This window comes from Budorcas taxicolor, chromosome 16 (genome assembly GCF_023091745.1).
Source record: "Budorcas taxicolor isolate Tak-1 chromosome 16, Takin1.1, whole genome shotgun sequence".
In the NCBI taxonomy this organism is placed as follows: domain Eukaryota; kingdom Metazoa; phylum Chordata; class Mammalia; order Artiodactyla; family Bovidae; genus Budorcas; species Budorcas taxicolor.
In genome coordinates, this window is record NC_068925.1 from 51,014,714 (window position 1) to 51,028,280 (window position 13,567).

Sequence of the window (13,567 nt, forward strand, 5' to 3'; positions counted from 1 at the left end):
CAGCAGCTCCACCAAGAAGGCCCCAACCCTCAGGCTGTGCTGACCACCTGGCATACCACCCTTCTGCCCAAGGTCACCCTGGAGCACAACTGTCCTCTGTGCCCATCTCCCTGGACCTCAGCCCACAGGAGGGGCTCTCCACCTCCCCTGGGAAGCATGGGGATCGGGGGGCTCTACCTGGGGCTCCTCCATGGGTAAGCACCAGGTACCACATTGCCCTGTGGACAGTGGTGTCTCCACCTCCTCTGGCCACCCCCACACTGCCCACCTGGCTGGAATCTAGGACCAGCCCTACGGTCACCTAGCAGACCCCCACCTCCGGCCTGGGCCCAGATGCCAAAGTGCCGCCTCCCCAGCCCTCACTCTGCGGCAACTCTCCGAGGCCTCAAGGGATGGCTTGTTCTGAGCAAGGCGCACCAGCACTTCCCTGCACCCCATTTCCCCACCTGCCCCATGGACGTGTGGGAGCATCCCCGGATGGGACACAGCGGGCTGTTTGTCCAGTCCAGCGGGGCACAGAGGGCGCAGAAGGGCATCCAGGGCCACACATGATGTCTCTGCCCCCACTGCAGCCCCGGCAAACCTGTGAACACAGCACATCTCAGTGGGCACCCAGCATTCCCCAGGCTTGAGCCCACAGTGGCTGGTTCCGTAGGAGTGCTCTTCCCTGCAGAGCAAATCAGAGCAGCCCCACCAGGCTCCACTGGGGTCTCTGTGCACCCAGGGGCCCAGAGCCATCCATTCTGACCAGCTCCAACAATCCTGCATTCCACACAGAGGCAGAGCTGGGGAGCCTCCCATCCTAACACAAATCCAGACCTTGGTCCCCCTGGGACCCCCATCTCTATCTGAGTCAGATGTAACCCTACATCCAGGCTGTCACCTGGAGACCCCGTCCCCGCCACCCCAGGCCTAGGTGCTCCACAGGCCACCGAGTCACAGCCCTCACCAGGGCTGGGAGACCTAGCACCCCCCACCCACCCACCCTGCTGCCGCTGGAGACCCCACTCAAGGTCAAGAGCGGCCCCTGAGGTCCACCGCGGGGACGGCCCAGTGCCCGGCCATGTGCAGCATTGATCATTCATCACGCGGGCGACCAATCACGGCTTTCGCTGTAACAACACAGGCACTCAGGCAGCGCCGTATTTCTATTGGCTGTGACAGCGGAGATAAATCTACGCCAGCCAATCCACTGCGGGCAGCAGGCCGTGGCAAGGAAGGTGCAGCCAGCCGAGGTGGGCACTACGGAGCTAAGTGCCCCCACGGCCAGAAGGCAGCAGGCATGACCCTGTGGCCACCATGGCTGCAGAAGCCACTTCCCCCTCCTGCCTCTGCAGCCCCAGCAGCAAGGCCTGTTTAGGGTGAGACTCAGGGCCCCTGACTGCAGCCTGCCCAACCCTGGGACCCTGCACTGCCCCTGCCCTGTAGCTCCACATTTTAGGTTGTCACTTGCTGGCTGTGTGACCCTGGGCCAGTCACTGACCCTCTGAGACCTTCCTCTCCTCCTCAGCACAGCAGGGGCTAGTACCTCCCCCGACTGCTGCCTTGAACTGAAAGGTAGGCTTTATGAGCATCACAGCCATGTTGGCAGCGTCCAAGTTCAGAACTTGATAAATCCCTCAGAGGCCAATGGATGCCGCCCCCACTGCAGGGTCCCTCAGCACCTCTCAGCCCACTCCCTTTCTGCCCGCCCCCTTGCTGAGCCCTGAGACCTGGCCCCACCTGGACCACCAACGCCAGCACCAATGGCCCGCCTCCTCAGGCCTTGCTGTCGGAAAGAATCCCTGGGTTAAGCTGAGGGGTCCCTCCTGGATCTCTGAGATGCCCAAAGCTCAGGCCTCTGCACCCACAGAGCTTTGCAGAATAATAGCAACAACCCCAGTAACGACAGCCCACACGCACAGGTGTGTGCCCGTACTCTGCCGCCCACCCAGAGGTCCCCCTCAGCGAGTCCTTCCCGCTCAGGCAGCTCACAGCAGCAGGGCATCTCCCCAGGTCCTCCTGCCTCCCCAGCACAGAACCTGTGCCCAGGCCCAGGAGTGCCAGACCCCCTGGGAACTACTGCAGAGCAGACCCCAGGGCGGTGCCCGGGCACTGCAGCTCCGTCCTTTACTGTGACTCCTCTCACCTTCCCTCGCACCTTCCCTCACACCTTTCCTCGCCTTCATCTTGTCAACCCTGTCATCACACCTCCATGTTCCACCAGTCTCCCTGGACCCCACCTCCTCCCACCCACTCTGCCTTGGTCCTCCTGGCGGTACCAGGGCCATCCCCTGTGTCACCCCGACCCTCCCTGGCTGAGCCAGCCTGACTGTTTTCTCCATGCCGCCTCTGATTCCAGCTTAGGAAACCCCAGAGCCACCAGGACGTGTGGAGGACCAGCTCACACACCACGTGTCCCGGGGATAGCACTCAGGTGATCTTGAGTAGCCTCTGGTCAGTTGACTAACGACTTCCCTGATGCCAGGATTGGGGTTCATTTACTGAAAATACTGCAGGACAAAGAGAGAGGGTGATATCAGAGCATGCCCAGGCCAAGGGGAAAAAAGAGTTCAAACAGGAAGCTCCCTGTAGAGGTGAGAGCCATTATCCACCACACTTGGGCTGTTCCCGGGCAGGCCAGGACCCCTGACACAAGCTGGGGGGCGGCGGGGAGGAAGGCAGTTCCCCCTCTATAAAGATGCCTGCAGTGCAGAAGGGCCAGGACCCTGGCCACCCATGTACCATGCCCACCCATGTACCATGCCCACAGCCCAGACACCATGGCTCCCCAAGACCAAAGCGCTCAAGGCCAAGGTCACAGAGACCCCATAGGAGCAGAAGTGCCTGCTTCCACAGCACTTCAGCAGTGGGTGAGGCTGCCCTCAGGCACAGCCAGGCTCAAGCCCTCTGTGGGGGCTGTGGGGACCCCTGGCCTCAGCATCAGCCGTGCAGGTCAAGTCAGTCTCTCCTGCCCCCATTCAACTTCTCTAGCAGCTGGCAAAGGGGCAGATGGGGCAGGCGGTAAATGCCAGCATCCCTTTGTCCCCTGGGAGTGACCTGGGTGACCTGTGCCCCACCCGCCTGCCTCATCCGTTTCCATCCTCACCAAGCACGGTCCACACGGGCCCCTCCTCATCCCCAATAGATAATGGTTTAATAAGCGATCTGTTTTTTATTTAAAGGGTCGGCAGTAAAACCCAGATCACATTTCTCACTTGGTGGGTCAAGAAACCGCTTACGCTCATTTCTGCAATGTAAAGCGACACTCTATCAAACCAAACATTTCCAGATGTGCCCAGCTTGCCCGAGGTGCGGGCGGCCGGCTGCAGGCAGAGCAGAGGCTGGGAAAGCAGTCCGGGAACACCACCTACTGGCCGGGAGCGGGTCCCTCGGCACTCCTTCCTGCTGTGAGGTCCTGCAGCCTCCACAGGTTCCTGGGGTCAGAGCTCTGGGACCAACTTCCAGTAGCACTGGCCAGTGGCTGTCTGTCCGGCCTCTGACCACCTCCTGCTGGCCACCAACCACCCCCAGCCACTGTGGCTCGACAAGGGGCTGGAAAGCCATTCTCCCAGGGGAGCTTGGACATGGGTGGTACAGGGACCGCCGCAGTGTTCAGTAATCATTTGAAAGTCTGGGAAGGGAAGGGAAGCCGGGAGGGAATACGCAACCCCAGGCTGATTCCACCCCTGTCTAGCGCCTCGGACGCCCAGGGCTCGGCCCCCACCACGTTGCTCCAAAGAGACTGACTTAGAACAGACACAGACTCTCAGAGAGCATGATGCAGGGCAAGGTCCGGAGTCCACCAGCTGCCCCGTCCCCAGCAGGCCACGGACCCCACTCACCCGCCGAGCCTCTGCTCACCCTCCAGGCCTCCGCTCACCTTCCTGGCCACAGCACCAAGAACTTGGGAGCCAGCCTTAGGCAGCTCCCCCAAATGCAAAGACAAAGCTAACAGAGCCCAGAGCTGCCGCTTCCCCAAGAGCTACTGGACTCAGGCTTGTAAACCCACCAGCTACCCAAGGGACAGAGGCACCAGCAGTCAGGAAGCTGCCCAAGCAGCTTTGCGAGAGGGTTCCGGAAAATCTGAGGTCAGGGCTCCCAGACCCACCAGGGCCGTCTCCAGGGTAACCACTGGAAACACGCTTGCTGGCAGTCACCCTGAAACCAATTCCGAGTCTCCCCCATGGTTCAGAGTTTTCACTCTGAATTAAAACCGCGGCCAGCTCTAAATTTAATAAAAGAGTTATAAACTCCTGAAAGGAGTGGATGACTGACCGACCCCTGTGAGGAGAAGGAAGTTCTATAAATAGAGATCCTGGGAAGCAAATTTCAGGATTTGATCCAAAGCTAGTTGAATCACCTTTCGTGAGAGCTTCATTTGTCCTGTCAGTCCCAGGTGGAGCTGGGTGACAGGGGTGCCAGCAGGACCCCCGTGATCCCCACTTTGCAGGATCCATCAGGCTCTTCCATTGCAGGGGTCCCACCCCAGAACCCAGTCGCCCACAGAGGCCAGGTGCCCGCACAGATGGACAGACAACAGGTACAGCCAGTGGGTCAGGAAAGTGTGGTCCTGCCTCGAGACAGGGATGGACCCCAGGTGGGCCCAGCCAGGGCCGCCTGACCAGATCCAGCTGAATGTCCACCCCACCAGATCCCCCAGGACCATTCCCTCCCAGTCATCCTACAAATTCAAATAATGGAAAGTACCCAGGGGTTCCCCAGGAGAAGACAGTATCCTCCCTGTTCCCCCAGGGGTCTCTGAGATCCCAGCACCCCCATCTCACTAATGTCGAGTCTTCAGGACTTTTACTGACAGGAGGCTGAAGCTCAGTGGTCACTCTGAGACCAGCTGGCAGCACTGGAACCATGAAGTCACAGGAGCAGAAATCTGTGGACTCGAGAATCTCTGACCAGCCCCTCTCTAGCGCGCACGTCCCTCACTCAACCAGCCCTGGGGCCCCTCCGTCCTAGAAACGCTGAGGCCCGCGTCACCTCCTCAGCAGTGTCTGGTGTCCACCTCCCTCCCCCACCCTGCCCTCACCTACAACTCTGAACTCCACCCAGGAGGGTAGCAAAGGGGTCCTCCCTCTGCATCCGGGGGCTTAATCATCCTGATAGAAGGAGATCGAAACAGAGGCCATAGGAGGAAACCTGGAGGCTGCTCTGAGCCCAGATGCTGCCTCCTCCAAGCAGCCTCCTTGGCTTAACTCCCCAACCCTGGCTGCTCCCTCCTGCTCTGAGCCACTCAGGGGTGGGGTCTGTGCTTTCTTCATCTGTTCCTCCTTCCAGCCCCACCATCGTCACCACCTACCCCCACCCCTAGTCCCTAGCACCAAAGGCCCATCAGGAGGGCCTGGTCACTTTCCATATGAAAGGATGTGATATGATTTTCAAAATAAAATATTCAGAATGAAATTATGTTGGCTTTTGTCATAAATGAAGGCTTCACACTGGCCCTTTACATGTGTTGCTAAGACTTGCACCACCCCAGCACAGACTGACTGTCACCCCCGTGCAGAACAGGGAAGCCAAAGGGCCTGAGGGTCCCCGCAGAGCACAGCCCAACACCTGGCTTGTGGGACCAGCTCTGTACACAGCACGAATGCCAGGGCAGTGTTGGGGGCGTGGGTGTTGATGGCTGACCTGTATGTCATCACAGGCTTGCATCCCCCATCATCCCCCAATCCTTGCATCCAAGTTCTTGCTCTGTCCCAGGCCTGGGCGGAGGCTGGGCAGCCAAACAGGGGCATGGAGGGGTTGCCCTCACACAGGAGAAAACTCAGCAGCCCCTTCAGCTGGTGCAGGGACTCAAAGAGGAGGGTCCAGTCTCAGGCTTTCCGAGGGGGCTTCCTGGAGATGGTGGAAATGGAAGAACAGGCAGGCCTTCACCTCCATGGACAGTCATCCCTGGAAGGAACCCTGAGTTTGTTCCGGGGCACCTTCAGAAAAGCAGGAAACTCAAACTCAGGCTCCTATCCAGACAGAAGGACCAGTAGACAGATAGACAGATGGCAGGTATAGGTGTTGCTGGACAGGTTAGGCCCAAGCATGAGGGCTGCGGAGGTCCTTGGAGCAAGCTAGAAGCTGTGTTCCCTAACACCTTGTCACCTAGTAAATAACTCAGCAATTTGGAGTGCCATGTTCTTTTTTTAAGGCTGTACCAGTTTGTTTTTTTTTTCTTTTTTTTTTTTTTGGCGTGCTGAGTCTAAGTTGCTACACTCGGGCTTTCTCTCGTTGTGGCAAGTAGGGGTTACTCTTCAGTTGCACTGCGTGGACTTCTCATCACAGTGACTTCTCTTGCGGAACATGGGCTCTAGAGCACAGGCTGCAGTTGTGGCTCACGGGCTCAGTCGCCCCAAGCCATGTGGGATCTTCCCGGACCAGGGAGTGAACACTTGTACCTTGCGTTAGCAGGTGGATTCTTACCCCTTGACCATCAGGGAAGTTCAGGGCACCATACATTTCAGGACCAGAAAACCTCCCCACGGTGGTGCTCAGGGGGTTCTCAGAGCAACATTAAGTTCAAACTAAGGTGGCATTTCAGCACCTGGAGGAGGGGACTGGGCAATGCCTTGGTCTAGATGCCCAGGGGCCATGGAAAAGCTCAGGATTCCTCCCCAAAGCAAACAGAGGGACAGTCAGGCTGGACCTTGACCCATCCCTCCCAAAGGAAAGCTGAGCCCTCCACCCCACCAAGATCTGCCCTGCCCAGTGGAGGTCAGGAGTGTGACGGTGCCACCCAGGAGGGATGCTCTCCCATTCACAGGGTGGGACACAGCAGATTACAGCCCTGGCTGCCCAGAGATCCCTCCCTGAGGGAAGCCAGGGCAGGCTGGACCCAGGTCCCTGACCCAGAAGTGAGCAGTAGGTCAGCGGGATCACACAAGGTAGACCTCACTTCCCTTGTACCTGCCCCGCCCAGGTAGGACCGCCTGGTGGAAGATTGCCATTGCTTCACCTCTGCCTGGCTGCCCAGTCCTTGTTCCCAGATGGTTCCTGTGACAGGACTCCTCTTGACCCCAGACTAGGCCAGCACCCTGCCCTGCCTGCCTCACAGAGGGGACCTGGGCAGTGACCAGGCCCAAGGCTTCCCTCCAGAAAAGCATGTCCAGAAAGGGCATCTTCTAAGCGAGGAAGGCCTCGGAAGTCTTCAAGATACAGCAGAACTAACTCAGCCTCAGGGGATCAGGGAAGGCTTCCTGGAGGAAGAGGCATTTAAGTGAAAGCAGAAGAGCTGGCTGGGTACCCAAGGGTGAGGGAAGAAGTGGGAGGACAGTCCACGTCCAGAAGACCCAAAAACCCAGGGAAGGCCAGGGCCAGAGGCAGCTGGCAGGATGAGAGGCAGGAGGGATCCCAGGCCAGGCCTGGCTACCTCCTAACAGGTGAGGCCCAGAACCTCACTTTCTTTACAAAGGGGTCACGGCAATGCCAGGCCAGGATGAGGCCAAGCCAGACTGAAATGCAGGCAGAGAGCCGTGAAGGCTGAGAGCCCAAAGGGCCTCACACAGGCAGAGAAGGGGCTATTAGTCCCCACCCCCACTCACCATGGGTCATCCCGCTCCTGAGGGCAGAGGCCAGCTCACCACACGGGGCAGGTGTGAGGACAGAGTCCTCCTCGCCCTGAAACGCCCAGTCCTTGGACATCATTCCCAGCAGCAAAGAGAGGACCCCAGGACCCTCTGACTGGTCGAGCCCCTCAGAGCTCCAGCTCAGTTGAAGAAGGTCCCCCTTCCCATTGACCTGCTGATGAGGGAGAGGTTCCTGCCCCTGCCAGGCAAGAGGCCTCCTCCCTGCGCCCGTCAGAGCAAGGACTTAGCTCTGCGTCACTGGGCCCTTGGGACCCGCAGTGGGTAGGTTTGGGACCAGAGAGAGGACTCCAGCTCAAGGGGCCATGGGGATCCAGCCCACTCCAGTGTGGGGTACCAAGCACCTACTAGGGCCGGTCTGGTTCTGGGCGCTGAGGACCAACAGAAGGAAAGCAATATGTCCTAGGAGCCCAGAGAGAACTTGGGGTCTGGAGTCCTCCTGACTCTTCCCCTCTGGGGGCTCTGCCCCCAGCTCAGGCCTCAGCCTCACCTGGACCACACAGGCCACCACTCTAGGGATGCCTTTTCTTAGCTCTGCCTGGTCACCCCTCCTCCACAGCCTCTGATGGCTTCTCTGGGTGAGGCCGAGAGTCAGCCTCCTCCACCTGCATCCAGGTGCCCAGTTCAGAGACCCCAACCCATTCCACTTGTGGACACCCATGGCCCAGACCTGGCCTCACACTCCCATGCTCCCCTGACTCTGTTTCTTGGCTCCAGGTCTCCACACATGCTAAGCCCAGCCCGGGACCACCTCCCTCCCTCCCTCCGCCCCTGCAGGTGGGACACCCCCCACCCCAGCCGCAGGCTCTAAAGCCCACCTCCTCCTGGCCCACAAAAGCAGGGGCGTGCCAGGACCGTGAGGCCACTGGCACTGGTGCCAGCCCTCGTCCCCATCTCTCTCCACACAGAGACCTTATGACAGGCCCCTGGGGTGGCCACCGCCTGCTGCTCCCCAACCCCACTGGGCGACAACTCTCTCTGGGGGCGGGGGATGGGGTTCCGGCTCTGTTGATGAGCCAAGTGCAAACTCGGCAAGCTCTGTCAAAATATTTTTAGCATTTGTTCTGTTTAAAAAACCCTGAGGTATTAGAGTGCACTAATCTTTAAAAAGGTTAATTTATTCATAGAGATCTTGACAGAGATGTATGGCCCGGTACAGCCATGGCCCCTCCCCCGGGGGAGCGCACTCACAGAGGGCTTCGCGCACAGCGGCCAGACGCGTCCACCCAGGGCCCGGGCCCTCCCACCGCCACTGACCTCTGCCCTGTCGCAGGGGAGGGGCTCAGTCCACGGCCCTCAGAGTAAAAGGCAGGCCTGGCAGAACCCTAGGCCTTGTGATTCGAGAGCCACTGCCCCCTTCCCCACGGTAGCCCCCACTCCCAGCTCCCCAGGGTCGCAGGCCCTCGTCACACTTGTGGTGAGCACGGCCTCCAGGGTTCCTTGGGGGTGTTCACAGCCGGAAGTGGGAATAAGGCAGGGCAGCCTCTCCCAGGCCATGGCTCTGAGCCAAGGGCCACAGGGTCCCCATGAACAGAGTAACCCCCTTCCCATCAGGACCACCACTCCTGGGAAGCAGGCAGCTCTGGGGTTTAACACTTTAAGGGAAGAAGACCCTGTTCTTCCAACACTAGGATCAGGCCCACCCCAGAGCCTTTGCACCAGCTTCTCCCTCAACCCAAGACTCTTGCCCAGACCTTCCATGGAGGCTCACTCTCTGCATCCTGGCCTCAGCACAGACGCCTCTTCCTCCAGGAAGCCCTTCCTCATGACTCAGGGATCACCCCGCTGACGTGGGCCCTAGTGTTTCCCTATTTTAGTGTGTCCATTTGTGGTTTGCCTGGTCTTGGCAGACCCCTGACTAGGGTGAGCACAAGGCAAGGGCCTTCTGATCAGCGGCTGTGTCCCATTGCTGGGACCAGCCCAGACCTGTTCTCAGAAGCATCTGTGAAATCAGGCCATGAACAGGTGTCCCCATGTCCGTCTGACCTTCCAAGTCCCCTCTAATGAGCTGGTCCCAGGCTGGCTGGGCCCAGGTGGATGACCACTGCCCTGAGGGAGGGGAGTGTGCAGAGCATCCTGCTCCTCCTCTACAGAGGTCCAGGGTAACCAGCACCTTTGGGCACCTCCTCCCTGCTCCCAGAGCTGATTCTTGAGTTGGCACTCCCGGGTCCAGGGCACAGCGTTCTCCAGCTGGGTGGTGCCTCCTCCCATGTAAGTGACCCCAGCAGCCCCACCTCATCCCTGAGGGATATTGTCCAGTCTGCCCACTGGCTGGTGTCCTGAAACTGGGCAGCGCAACCCTGTGAGCCATCCAAGCTGTCCAGAGCCGCCTGGCCTGGGCTGGCACCCAGCTCTGAGGCTGGCCACGCCTGACCCTGAGTGAGGGACTTTCCCTCCTGCAAAATGGGTCATCAGCTGGCGTAATGGAGTGCTCAGCCCCGAGTCCTGAACACGAGGGAAGCTCAGCAAACGACATGAGGATCAGGGAGCCATGCTGAGCCACTCGCTGGGACCCCCACCTCCAGGGGCAGCATCTCCTCCCCCACTCACAGGGCACCGGAGGCCTGGCTTCACCCGAATCCAGAGGCGCATGGTACCTCCTGTCCTGTTGTCAGGGCTCCCCGCCTACACCCTACCCCCAGCTCTCCCCTGAAAGCCTCTCCGTGTCCTTGAAGCATGAGGCAGGCAGCGGGGATGGGAGACAGATGCATCCTGGGCCAGGTCACAAGACAGCGGAGGGCGGGGATTGAGTTACGCCGGTGAAATGTCGTAAAATAAATACAAGGATGGTTGGTATACTTCAGGTAAATTAGGCTGATTCAAGCTGTCAGCTTCAGGAAAAGTCTAAATAAACAGAGCCTGCCATCTCTTCCCAGCTAGGAAGGGGTGAGGGCGCCCAGCCGGGCCAGGCAGCCGGGCTAATCCATCAACCTGCGGGCAGGCAGCAGCCTTGGGCTGAGAGGCTGTGGGTGTACGAGCCCCTCGTGGAGACGCCCGCTCAGCAGGGTCCCATCCCTCCATGTGCAGCTGGGCCCCTGAGCACATCCATGGCTCTCTGATCCTCGTAGGGTGGAGGTAACAGCTGAGTTGTTGTTCAGTCACTCAGTCATGTCTGACTCTCTGCAAACCCATTGACCGCAGCACGCCAGGCTTCCCTGTCCTTCACCCTCTCCTAGAGTTTGCTCAAAGTCATGTCCATTGAGTCGATGACGCCGCCTTGTTGTCAGGGCACCAGGCTTCAGAGTAGGAACAAGGTACCATCTAGCGTGTCCCCATGGGCTTGGCGGGGTCCCACACGCCTGGCCCAGCTGACCACCCAGGGCTGGGCTCCCCGGAGGTCACCCCTCCCTCAGTCCCTGGGCTTCCTCAGCAGTGAGACACAGCTGGGGGTGTGCAGGGGTGGCGTGAAGTTCTGGAACCCATCCCTCATCCCGGCTCACAGTGGACCCTCACTCTAGAGAGCTCTGGCCAAGGCCACCATCACAGCAGTCACTGCTCCAGCCACTGCAGCAGAACCAGGGCCAGAGAGCCAGCCAGACTCAGGCCCAGAGTGGGAGGGACTGGCTGAGGCCCTGGACACCCCTCCAACCTCACCGCCCAGGCCCCCCTCCCGCCACATTAGATCCCGGGGCATCTGGCTTTCTGCCATCTCTCTGGAGAGGCCTGTCCAGAGCCCCAGTCCAGACCAAGAGGGGCTGGGAGTGCTGAGGAGGGCTGGAGCCCGGGGGGGTGATGGTGCTGACCCTAAGTGAGGGTCTCAGGACCACCATTTTGGCAGCATCCTGCCCTGTCCTCTGCCTCTCTCTGTTTCTCTATTTCTGTCTCTACCTCTGTCTATCTCTGTCTCTCCTCCTGCCACATCCCTGCCATCTCTCATCCCTAAATTGCAGCCATGCCGCCACTCCCCTTGCTCCATCGTGGAGGGCACACCTGGGTTGAAGCCAGCCTGGCTCCAGTGCCCATGCGATCTTGGAGCGGTCACCTCTGTCTCATGAGAGACTCTCAAGCCCCCTTTGGAGGCCTCCTCCTGGGGCCACGTCTGCATCTTCCCACATCCTCAGTCAGCGCCCACTTGCCCCTTCCTCACCTTGGCCTGTCCAGGGCCCCCACAGGTGTCATCACCCACCCTGACTACAAGGGCACCTCTTCATCCTATTCAGAACCCAAGACCTGAAGAGGTCTGGCAGCTCCCACCTGTCCCCAGATCCCCATTTGCAGAGGGTGGGGTCTGGCTTTGCCAAGTTGGACACAGGCCAGGAGAAGCCTGGCTGAGGGTGCAGGGCAGTGGGGAGACCAAGGAGCCCTTCATCTGGATCCGGGCTGCCCTAGTGCCCACCACCTCAGCCGCTGCCCCTGGGGGCCTTCCTGTGGGCGAGAGCCCCGCCCACACCCCTGCCTAGCTTGTGCCAGCAAGGCCCTGAGCCTTCTGTAGGAGGGGCACAACTTGAGCACTTTCTGCACCGGGTTAGTAGAGGCTCACAGATTGGGTGTGTGGAGAAACCCCCCACACTGCACTCAGTGGGTTTCTAAACAGCCATGATGGGAGATGCTAAATGCTCTGATCCTTAAGGTGGGAGGAGGGGCAGGACCAGAGGCAGGGGGGCACATCCCTGGAGCAGACTTTAAGCAAAAAATCCTGGTCACTGGCTTCAGAACCGTGTGTTGTGCTGAGCCACCCAGGATCCTCGGGTGCCACACTCCAGGAGGTGCTGTCACCAAACCCCACAGGCCGCCCGGTTCCGAGGACGGGGACACTGATTCCTGCCCTACCTGGTCAGGCCTTTCCTGGGGCAGGGTTTCAGAGGCCCTGATGGACATGGCCTTGGGTCAAGGCACAGGGGCCGTGGACAGCCAGCCCAGCTCTCACCCCTACAGACCCCCTCTCCTTACCCTGAGCGCCCACATGCAGGGCTGGGGGCAGGGGCAACAGGGAGGCTGTGAGAGGTCCTTGGGGCGGGCGGGTGGGCGGGAGGAAGTATTTGATCTTCAGGATGGAAGTTTGTTGATATCTGTTTCTCTTCCTGGGGAAACTAGTCCGTCTCAATTCAGGGAAATACTGGAGTCAGCAGCCCCACCCCCAGAGCTGCCCCCCACCCCCGTGACTGAAAGCCTGCTTGGGGAGGAAGCGCAGGAAAGGCTCCCAGTGGGATGGGGGCTTGGGCACCAGAATGGATCAGGGATCACATCTGGGGTGGCCTGGCCAGAGGAGGAGCTCCTCAGGGAAGACCCTTATCCTCCCCAGTTCCCGGGCAGCCCCCCTTTTCAAGCACAGATTCACTGTGAGTGGTCAGCCAGTGGGCACCTCTGGTTCGGGTGTACCACCACTCGACTGGCTTCCAGGTTTGCTTCTCAGGTCACAGGATGGGGTGGGGGCAGAGCTACCCTGGGGCAGGTCCCCGAGTCACCCACTGCAGGGCATCCAGGCTGTCCCTCACTGCCGGGAGGCAGAGCTGGTGACCCCTGGCCTGCTCCCCTCTCTCCCTCCTGCTGGACCTGTACGTGAACAGTCCTCTGCACAAGTCACAGACTTCATCAAAACTTCGGGGAGCTGGGGGCCACAGTGTGGGGAAGGTAAGCAGTGGTCCCATGCCAGGTCTGCAGTCACAGCCAAGGCCCCATAAAAGGCCTGCATGCCCCTGATGCTTCGGGGACTGAAGCCCCTAGCTTCTCCTTCTGAGGGGCTACCAGGTGACCCATCTTAGCTGGAAAGCCTGCCTGCTGGTCCCTGTGTGTGAACCCCTACAAGCATTCACCCCCATACCCACCCACAGAAGGAGGCTTTAGAGGGACCCAGGTTGCTGGCTGCAGCAATACAAGCTGACCCCAACTTCAAGGGTCCCAGCCTGATGAGAATCTCCTTCTTAAACCTCCCCAACTGCCTCCCTCAGACTTCTTCTCGCTGGGAAGTGTTTTGTGGGTCCCTGGTGGAGACCCCAGTTCTGTCAGCTTACCCTAGACTGAGGCACTCAGCCCAGGAGGGAGCGGCCTGGGGAGACGGG